Genomic DNA, 11,770 nt, shown 5'->3' on the forward strand with positions numbered 1-11,770 from the left:
AGGGATAGGAGAAAGATGTTTCTCGTAAGTTGTGAAACCCGGATTTCTATTTTCCTTACTTAAGCAAGTGATAAAAGGAATTAACTAAGTGAAAGTTAAATCCTAAGTTAAGGGGAAGGAAATTTCTAAGTGTTAAGTAGATTTTCCATGAATAATTTAAGTTGAGCTTTAATTGGTAAAATTGCAATGAAATTTGTATAATAAATAGGTTGTTGAAAACAGTTAGTGTAATTGGTGAAAGAAGGAATGGAGATTTGAAAGGAGAAAATAATATTGGAAAAGTTGGGAAAAATTATTAAGTGGGAATAAATATAGAAATTGAGTACGTGGAATTAGTGTGGAATAATATGAAGATAAGTTTGAAAAATTCGGGGAAGAATACGGAAAAGTATGAAAAATTAGGTGAAGTACGAAGTAAGGAATTAAGGAAAAATATAGAAAATATTATTTTGGAATTATCCTAGAAGATCCGTGTAAAAGTATCACAAAGTGGTGAGCAAACGTGTAAGGAGAACAATGTTCGCAATAGCTAAGAGCGAGATCGTTGAGAATGGGATCAGCGAGATCGTTGAGAGTGAGATCATTGAGATCAAGACCAGCGAGACTGGCGAGGAAATGGGAGAGAGCGAGATTGGATAGAAGATGGCAGAGAGCGAGACCAGCGAGAAAGCTGGAGAGAGCGAGAGTGGAGAGAAAAGTTAAAGCTGGAGAGAGCGAGATTGGAGAGAGCAAGACCAGCGAGATTGCTGGAGAGAGCGAGACTAGCGAGAAAGTGGGAAAGAGTGACACTGCCAAGAGCGGAAAGAGCGAGAGCACCTATGCTAGCCTTGCTTTGTCGAATTCGAACGTCACACCCACGCCTCTCCTATGCATTGAACGGCCGAGCAAGCTTCTGGGCAATGTATTTGGACGCGTTTGGGTGGATTATGCATGTAAAAACCCTAATTTGAATACAAACAAAGCTTGAAGATGTAAGGGAAAATGTCAATTAAAATCTAGGTGTTCGATTAAGAGAAATTCTTAAACCCTAAGAAATTATGTTGAATGCGTTTGGGAAGAACACATTCAACCAAGATGAAGTCAGCTTACATTGATAAAGGGAGGATTAAACATTTGGCCATGCAGCCAAGTAGATGCTGTCAATCCCACGAGCAATTTGAAGGACTGTAAATAGGGAGTTGGGTTTTCATTTTCAAATCACACAAAAATCATAAATTTCATAGAGAAAGTAGAGGGCAGTGAGGGTTTAGAGGTATGTGTCAAATTTGGACGATGAGATCTTCCAATATACTCGTGCATTTGGAGTGATTCCAAAACCACTTGAAAGCTCTAGAAATCTAGTTTTCAGAGTAGGGCTGCCAGAGGCAAAGGCTCAAAGAAACTAAGATCGAGGTTGAGAAGAAGGCAGAAGGGTCAGACTGTCGGATTAGTTTGGGTCAGTCTTGAAGATTTTGAGATTCCGGCCAAACCAAGAGGAATTATGAGCTTAACGTTTAGGGTAAGATTCCTAAGACATTTTAGAATATGTTTGTAGAAGGAAGTATTTCAAAATAAGGTTCAGAACTATAAGTAATCTAAGTTGAAAGTTGAATCTCGATTCTAAGGGTGAAAAAGAACCAGAGGAGCTACTAGAGTGAAAAGTTCCTAAGAGTTCGAGGTGAGTGGCTAAAATGTTTTCGAACTAAAACGTTTTTAAACTGTTTTGATGCAAACGTTTTATAAAAAGCATGTTTGCAAAAATAATTCTCATGCCTACTAGTTTTCTAAAGTGGTTTCCAAGCAAGTTTGAATTGTGATTTGAACTCATGCATATTGTTGAAAAACTATTTACATATGTATATGTATTGATTTTATCCAGCATGATTACCGTCCTTAAAGTTATGTTGTATATGTGTTATATTGTACATGCTTTAAAGAGAAAAGTTGTTTATAAATAGTTTTGGTAAAATGTGATGTCGAAGTACAAGGAGAAGGCATCCACCCAACTAGATACTGAAGTACAAGGAAAAGGTATATATTGGTACTGAAGTACTTTTGAGAAGATACCAAGCCAACAGGATACTGAAGTACATTGAAGAAGGTATCCTAGTAGCTCGATACTGAAGTACAAGGAGAAGGTATCTGAGCAGTAGTACCTAATGTGTTAAGGTACTTAGTGTGGCCACAAGTGAATAAAGTCAGAGATTCAGCAAAAGGGTTCTCTCTGGGCTAGTAGTTGGTGTTGGGATTATTTTACCAGATATATAGTACTTTGATTTGAGAAATGATTTTACTATTTTATGTTTAAAACAGTTTTATATACATTACGCTTGGAAAATATTTATGCTGCAAAAGTTTATATTTCAAATAAAACTATTTTATGAAATTATGCATAACAATTTACTATGTTTTCTCGGTCACTCACTGGGCGTAAGCTCACCCAGTTTTCAAATGTTTTTGTTCCCCACCCCCCCAGGTAGCGGTCAAATTCTCTGAAGACAGCTCAGTATCTGCTCTGCCACTAAAGGACCAAAAGACTTGTAACCGTTTGCTAGGTGGTTACTGTTAATATTGTACACATGTTACTATTGTTCATATAGGGACTAGGGTTTATGGGTTTTGGGACTTATAAATCTAATGATGTAAATACTCTAAACATATTAAGTTTCTAAGTTAATAAATTGTGGGCCTACAGCCGTCCCGTTGCATATAATTTATATTTGGTATCAGAGTTATTCCGCAAGAGTTTTTACGTAGTAAGTGTCAGCCTAAGGGTTGATAACTACTACAGTCACGCCCTTCTCTAGGCTAAGAGGGTGATCTGGGGTGGGGTGTGACATAAGTACTGAATCTAGGTCTTGAACCAGGGGCCCCACCCTCTCACTGGGCTGAGAGGGATCTGGTTTAGTGACTGGATCACAAACCAATTGTTCATTAGAGGATTAGTTGGAATTTAAGGAACAAGATGTAATCTTGGGGGTAAAATAGACATTTGACCCGGCCATTATTACGAACAACCTGTGAAGGGTTAACTTACTAATCATGGTTATATCGAGTGGACATAATATATCTACAGTGAAGGGAGTGCAACTATGGACTTTAATGGACATAATATATCTACAAGTATTAAAGAAGTTGTACAAAGGTATGACTTAAAACCCTCTTATTATGGTATGAACATGCTTTATATACAGCCAAAATTAATGAATTAGAATACTTATTGATCCTTGTTGCTTCTGCTGCATACTGATATACTCCTTCAATTATCAATAAAGATGTTATTCAACATTACTTCAATAAAGGTTGGTTGTCATTGAATATATAAATTGCGCTTATAAATTATTAATCCAATAAACTAAGATCCATGGCTACTATATGAATACTTGAATTTAGGTTGGTTGTCTTATTCTGATAACACTATCGAATGTTGCCCACGCTATAGTTGTTACAATTTGTTGTAAGGTACTATAAACAAAGTGATCCTAATTCGTTTATGTATGGATATGAGGAGTGGGGGCATTCTATGCAATGAGTTTGAGAAATAAGTCACTCGTACTTTATAACGCTGTTTATTGTTTAAGACTGACTATTTGTCACACCTCGTTCTAGATTTTCCTTCTAACCTAAAACGAAGCATGAAGACATTAAACATCACTTCTCTCTATGACATCTAACGTCCCAACTCTTAACATATCCTATACTAAAGATCGAACCCAGACATCTAAACCCATTTCCAAAAATAATCTATGTTCATTAACAGAGTTTAGGAATTTGATTCAGTTTAAATTACAATACTGTTTAAAGAGATTTATAGACCAACGGTAAGGATGATTTTGAACAAAACCTCCCATGACATGTACCTCACAAGTTCTAGCTGTACTGGAATAATTTCATATACATGCACAAACAATACAACATATGTTTTAATAACATTAGTGGCATTTGACGGCTCAACAGGCACCAGGAACTTGTCGCTACCTGGGGTGGGGAAAAACATAATACATGGAAAGCATGAGCTAAAGCGTAGTGAGTGGTAATTTAGTATAAACATAAATTTTCTCTTTCCAAACATCAATGAATTATAAAAAAATATTCTATAAATTGTTGGAAACATATATAAGATTTATTAATAGCTCAAACTCGTGTTACTCAAACAATGGCATGATCATATTTCATATAAATCACATTATAAAACATTCAGGCGTCATCAGAAAATCACACCGACCCTGTACCCGAATACTCGTTTACAACGGCGGGTTATTCTGGACAAAGAATGCGCCCCGTGGTGAAAACAAAATCACAAGGTCATACGTGCACGCAGAGCTACCTCAAGGCTAGGCATAGATACACACCATAGGCCTAGGTTACTCTGGACTCCCCGATATACTTTGGCCACATCTGACCCCGATGGTAGCTCCCTGATAGCCTGGGTGGTGCTACAGGCACAGGTTCCTCTGGACTTACCGGTATACTCTGGCCACATCTGACCCCGGTAGCCCCCATCACATTTTATAAATCATAGCATATTATCATATATAATTACATTCTATATCAAAACATTCAAAAATAAACCACTCACTGTTAATCGGCTCCTCCTAATAATTTTGGTTTCTCCATCTCCCGTTTATCCTGAAATTATATTGATAATCCTCTAGTTATGCTTCACATGACCATAATCCAATTATTTGAACATTAATCTTCAAGTATAACCAATTTCACTTAAACTTTGTTAATCCCAATTTGATCCTAGGTAGACTTTGCTTGGTAAAATCGGTCCATTCAATTACTCTCTAAAATTACTCAGACCTTAAAATTAATCTTCAATATGAACTAGTTCTATTCCAATTTTCCTTAATTTTTCTCATTAATCCTAATTAGGGTTTACTTCAAATTAACCCATTAATCAACTTCATAGTTGACTTAGATCCCAATATCTTCTAATTTCAGGTTTAATGTATCATAACAAATCATAACAATACCAATTGGATCCCTAATTATGCTTGAGAACACCTAAATTAACCTAAAATTAATTTTTCAACTTTTAATGACGGACAATAGATGACAGACAAGCGTCAAACCAGGAAAGTCAACTCTTTCTTCAACCTCCAGCCCATAAATTTCCAGATTTGGCCTCTATTTTTCCGGTGAGCGTTTTCGACTTAAATTCATCATGTTTTGGCCAGTTAAAGCTTAATTAGCCTATATAAACCTTTTACCTATCCTCTTAATTAACTTACCTCAAAGTTTGGACGTCCGAATTGCCCTAGATCTCCCGGAATTGACCAAACTCTCCACGGTGCCCCTGTTTTTCCGGCGCGAAGTTGCAGAAATTTTAGAGCTTAAATTCATAAATTCCAGCCAACAACGATCTGATTAAAGACCATAGAGTTCTAGAAGAATCTTATAAGTAACTTAAGTTTAAAGCTGGAGCTTTGAATTAGCCTCTAACGCCACGAATTTGCTAAAAACCCGAGCATTCTCTTTTTTCACGATAATTCTATCGCCACTGTTTTTCTTCGTTTTCCTTACTTTTGCGGCCAAATTTCTTCAAATAAAGCCTCCTACGAGCTTCTTCTTTACTTCCTATTTAATTTGGTTGCATTTTGCCTAATTTGCCTTCACATGACGACCCTAATTCGGAAACAAGTTTTTCATCTTCTTAGGTCGGCCAAACTAAAAAAAAATCGAAATTCCCTTTTTCTCTTCATTTTTCAGCTTCAGTTTCCGGTTTAACACGTGCCCAGATGATTAATCCTTGACCTCAAAGCCATCCAATAAGAAATTTCAATAGAAAGTACCTCAAATTTTCCATAATCTCTCAAATTCTCTTTTTTCCTCTTCCTCTCGGTTTTCATCATTTTCTATTAATTTCCTTTAATTTCCAGCACATTTATGCCCAATAAGCCTTAAACAAGCCAAACTCAGAAATTACTAAAATTTCACCGCTTTTCAAAATGTTGACTTTTCTTCTACTTTGACTTTGTCTATTTGACCGTTGACTTTGACAATTGACTTTCACCTATCCCGCATATGCAAAATTCATCATCGAATTTATTTTACATGCTTAACTAGGTCTGTTACCCCCAAATTATTCCTCAAATCCTTATTTCCTCTTCCTAAATGAAACAAACGTCAATCCAAATCTTTTTATTTTTAATTATAATCTTAACAAGAGATCCACATCAAACTTTATCTCGAGTCCCGAGTTCAATCTCAACTATATGCTTCATAATATTTTAAGAAAGAGTAGAAGAAAAAGGTGCTTACACTATTTCTCTTCGATGATCTAGGTAACTCGATCTTAATCCCGAGCTAATTATGAACTCCTGTTTATTCGGGATTATCCTTAGATTTGCATAGGAAAACTTATCATATGAGGAGGAGCCCTTGTGGATACTAGACAAGAAGGAGTAGGTGTTATGAAACAAGACGATACTACTGGTTAAAACGCTGTGGAGAAACTACATAGTAGAAGAAACAACTTGGGAGGGTGAAGATCGGATGAAAACCAAGTAGCCACATCTATTCTCCTGATGACGTTCACTGAATTTCAAGGACAAAATTTCAATAAGGTAGTCATAACTTGTAAGCATTAAATCTTTGTTATTTTACTAAATTTTTGTTATTTTACTTAAGCTTAAGTTAGATTTAAATAACTCATTAGGATTGATTTGCATGAATTAAAGTGAACTCTGTGAAATTAAGGTTGCAACTTGAGCGAATTTTAGTCGAAGTGTTGAATATGAAAATAAAAAGGGAATTTTTTAAAGGATATTGTTACTTTTTAAGGAGAACTAAGGCTAAATAGGAAATGTAGGGGAAAGAAGTTAAACTATGTGAAGGAAATTACCTAAGGATTGTAAATATAGAAAGGGAATGAAAGAGGTGTGAGACCCGAGAGGCATAGAGTTAGAAGTTTTCAAAATTGTTTAGGGAATTCGAGTAAAAATTGTATAATGTTAAGTAATTTCTTTTATATGAATTTCAAGATAATGGATGAGGTATGAGATAAACAAGATTTAGTTGGTTGAAAAGTTGGAGGAGGAGCTGGCAAGAAATTAAGTGAGGCAAGGAATGTGTTGCTGGTTGCATATAAAAAGGGAGGTAGAATTGGCCAGTGTTCACAACTCACTTTTGAAAACCGAGAATTTCTTTAGCCAAATCTCATAAAGATCAAAGAAGTAGACGATGGAGGGAAACCATGGTGAATCTTGATCGAAAGGTTGGTGAAAATCAAAGGATACCAAAAGCTGGTCTAAAATTCGGGCAAACCTGAGTATGGTGAAGATATGAGTTGATTTTTGGCCGGTGAAGAGGACTAAAAAGCTCAAATTCAAAGGTTAGTTGCTTTAAAGGTTATTTAAGTTTTTAAGTAAGAAAGTTGTATTCAATTCGGCTGGAAATGGAGAATTTTGTGCTGAAAATGCAATTGGAAACGAGGGTCTGATCAAGGGGCTATCGGCTGAAAGTTGAAGAAGACTAGCTTGTTGGAGCCTGTGGACGCATCGTTGGGCAATCGATACCTCACGCACACCCGTGCATTGTCACATGCGCGCCAACCATGCACTCCACACCCTTCTTGCATTCAGCAGCGTCTGTCCGCTCATCCTTTGCATTCAACAATGCTTGTCCATGCCTAGCGCATTGCAGCGTGTCGTCTAGCACCCATAAGCCTGCCCTTATGCGCGTTTTCTAGCACCCACACCCTAACCTTTTGTTTCAAAATGTTCAAGAAAATACCAGATGAAACCAAATGAAAATTAAGGAAGTCAAAGTTTAAGAAAGAAAAACATGAGGGAACTGTAATCGTTGAATCCTAAGAAGGGTTCTATATTCATTCATAATGTCATAGTCTTCTATTATTATGAGCTAATACACATTAAAAAACGAGCATTCAACATCAAAAGAAATATAACTCTCAACTTGATCATCATGATCAAACAAAAGTCACTTAGTATTTTTCCCTTACACTCCTTCTCACTCGTCAAATTATAGCCATAAATGGCTAAAAGGTATTAGATATATAGTGGGATTCGAAATAAGATTTCCATGTGTTGAAGAATGAAATCCACAACAAACATTGAACAATTGAAGCTTCTATGTCAGTTGTACATTCAGTCAGTCATTCGGTCTTCATAACTCACAGTGGTAGATTGAACACACTAAGATATTATGCCCATTAATTCTACTACTCTAAAATTAATTTTAAATCTAAAATGTTTTTTTTTTATTTTCTTATAAATAGACGACAAAGAGTTTGATTTTAGAGATAGATTTATTTCTCCCTATTTTCCATCTCTTTGATTTTCTCCAAGAAAAAGTTTTTTTCTTGTTTCCAAGACTTTTCTGACGAGTGCCCGTTTGTCAAGAGTGTTATGTTAACCTTACGAAGAAATCGGTGTGAGACGATTAGCATTACATAGATCTGTAAAAATCAAATGATTTTAAAACAATAGGTTTGTAACTGTCATACACTTTCATTGAAACATTAGATATGTAATCGTTTACTGGCTACAAGATCTGTAACCATCAAAACGACAAGTCATTCCCAACAACGTTACAACTTCAAACCTAAAGGATCACATAAAACAAGATTCAGATTCAGAAGAATATAGCATAGATTTTTTTTTAATTTTCTTTTGAATGTAACGATCAGTGTATCCCGTAAGTAAAAATGAATTTTCTTTTAACTAGGATTATCACAATTTTTTTTGAAAAATAATATTTTGATTTAAATTAATGTGTGAAATTATGAAGATATCAAATCATACAAATAATAAAAAAGATATATGTGTTTTAAACTAATATATGATTATCACGAAATTTTTAGAAAAAATAAATAAATATTTTGGTTTTTGAACTAAAGATTAAAATTAGGATGACAATCAAATCATTCAAATGAAAAATAATGCCAAAAAGAAAAAAAAAATTAAAAGATGGTTATGACGAAATTAAAAAGCAAAATATTTTGGCTTTAAGTTAAAATTTGAAATTAAGAGATAATCAAATAGTCCAAATAAAATATTTTTTATATTTAACCCTCTAATAACATTCATATATTTTTCATCAAATACAACTAAAGTACGTATTTTTAACATGATAAAACATGTGCACATTCAACTAGTTTTTTACTAGTATTTTATATCTCCTTTCCGAAAATATAGTGACTCCATTAAATATAGGATATTTGTAATATATAGTAGAGTAAGATAAAAAATCTAAAAATGTATTACATCCTTAAAATATTTGTAAATATGAATGAGTTGACTAGTCAATCTTTAAATTTTTTTAATTTCCAATTTTGCCCTCCCTTGTCTTATCTTGTTGTACACATTTTTTTGTAGTCTTTTTTTTCTCTTCTTTGATTTTTACTTCTTTTATCCATTTTTTCATTTTTTTTCCTTTTCTTTTCTTTTCTTTCTCAGTTTTTGTTACTTCCCTTTCTTTTTTTTATTCTTGTCTTAAAGCTTGTTTTGTACCATGTCATTCTCCTGCCAATAGATTTTTTATTTAATGTGCTCCATTTTGTTCTCTGTGAGAACATTGGGTTGTAAAGTTGCTTCATTTCTCCATTTAATCCAACCTTATAAGACCATAAATTTGATGAAAAATCAGTTGTGACATTTCCATCTCCAATAAGATAAATGGGACCTCCATCAATTCCAGTTGGCACCGTGTCATAAAATGCATCATAATTTTTCAATCCTACTGTTGCACTCAAAAGGGTTATGGTGTTGGTTCCGACTTTTAATAGAATGGGTTTCTCAAATACAAAACTCTGGCCATTGCTTCCCCATTGCGATCCAATGTACCGTCTATTAACAATGGCATGAAGCACATGACCTTTTGTATTCACTTGTAGAGTTACATTTTAAAGTGAAGATGTTGAATTAGTTTCAACATTTGTCATATACCACAAGTAGTCACTAAAATCAACCGTGGTTCCTTTTTGTTCCAAAAGAAGGTTTGCATTAAATGTACCTTTTCCTTGTAGAGTATCTCTCATGGGCTCCGGAGCCCAAACCCACGACAGTTGTGCATTTTCCTTCTCATTCTGCACCTTCACAAACATAGATGTTTGGGAATTGATCTTTGCAGTGTTGAAAAGCTCTTTGTTGCAACCGTTAAGAATGCTCACAGACCAAGCTGGTACAAAGTACTTTCCATCTGCCTGCAAATCTATGGTAGCATCATTGCTGGCATCAGTGTTGCTCAAAAAACAAAACCTCTCCCCTACTGTGGGGTTGGAGAATTTCGTTAAAGTAACAAAGCTACCAAATTTTTGGTCTGAACGGGTGCCGTTGGTGAGAATCTTCTCTCCCATTTTGATGGATTCGTGGAGTTGTTTGAGATGTCCCCATTTGGGTTGATTCACGTTTCCATATTCATCAAGTGGGGCGTTGTAATCATACGACGTAGTAATGAATGGACCTCCCGATGTTCTTCCAAAGTTTGTGCCTCCATGATACATGTAATAGTTGTTAAACACACCACCAGATTGAAAAAATCTTGCCACAGAAAAAGCTACATCTTCTGCACTTCTATAAGGGTCTTTATCGCCCCATTTCTTGAACCATCCCACCCAATTTTCAGTAAACATTTTTGGGCTCTTAGGATTGTTAGGACTAAAGTTATCACAATAGAATCCATTGCATGTATTGATGATAGGTTGTGGGGCATCACTTTGTTGGCACATGATCCATGGAACACCAATATTGAGAGATTCAGCCATTTGAGCACACCAGTTGATATATGTTTTTCCTGCGCTTCCATATGGGGTCATCACGTTTCCATACTCGTTCTCGATTTGAGCTAAGATTATTGGCCCCCCTTGTGATGCAAAGAGGTTGGCTTGTTTGCACATATTCACTATCTTTGTTTTGAATGTTTGCATTTCATTCTTGTAGACTTGACTGTCAGTTCGAAGTTGGATTCCCGGCATATTATGCAACCATAGTGGAAAGCCTCCATAGTTCCACTCGGCACACACGTAAGGACCAATCCTCATCACAACATATAGCCCAGCCTCTTGAAAGAGTTGGAAGAATTTGATAAAGTTTAGTTATCCAGAGAAATCATATTTTCGTCGTCGAGGTTCGTGGCGATCCCAAAAAATGTACGTCTCGATTGCATCAAGTCCACCATCTTTAGCTTTTTGAATAAGATCAGGCCACATTGCTTCGGTGCTGCGTGGATAATGAATTGATCCTGAGAAGATAACACGCCGTTCACCATTGATAATTATGGCATTTCAATCATAGGAGACACTGTCTCCTTTACAAAAAGAAAAGCAAGATAAAGTTGCAAAGAGAGGAAGAACAAGCCATTGAAGGTTAACCATCTTTGATTTTAAAACTGTCTCATTAGTGTGAAGCTCATGAATTTGAGTATCTTTCTTCAAATTTTTGATTTTTTGATTTTTCATTTTGTGCATTGGGGTCATATAATAAAATAGTACATGGTAAACAAAATAGGTTTCCATATGATTTTAGCTCTCAACTCTAGGTTCAATTTTTTTTTGTCCTCATTTTTCTAAGGAAGTATACATTTTCTTCCTTATTTTATTTTTAAGTTAGTCCTGGATTAAAAGGGAATTACTGGAGGAATTTTTTTTTACTAATTTGGAATTTCTGGAAAAGAAGTGAAATTCAAGGAGACCGGGCCAGGAGTTATGCTTGGAAAATTCTTGAAGGATAAACAGGAGGACTGTGAGTGGTTTTATTATTTTGTTATGTTGAATTCTATATATATATGTTATGATATATATGTGTAATGTTTGGAAATTGGCATG

At 35.2% G+C, this 11,770-nt stretch overlaps 1 pseudogene; it reads right to left on the reverse strand.

The window, feature by feature from the left end:
* Positions 1-9,400: 9,400 nt before the first annotated feature.
* Positions 9,401-11,320, reverse strand: LOC150031621 (beta-galactosidase 7 pseudogene; annotated as a pseudogene).
* Between the last annotated feature and the right edge of the window lie 450 nt (positions 11,321-11,770).

Source organism: Benincasa hispida, unplaced genomic scaffold (genome assembly GCF_027475165.1).
Source record: "Benincasa hispida cultivar pf3 unplaced genomic scaffold, pf3_genome.v1.1 HicScf1075, whole genome shotgun sequence".
Taxonomy (NCBI): Eukaryota; Viridiplantae; Streptophyta; class Magnoliopsida; order Cucurbitales; family Cucurbitaceae; genus Benincasa; species Benincasa hispida.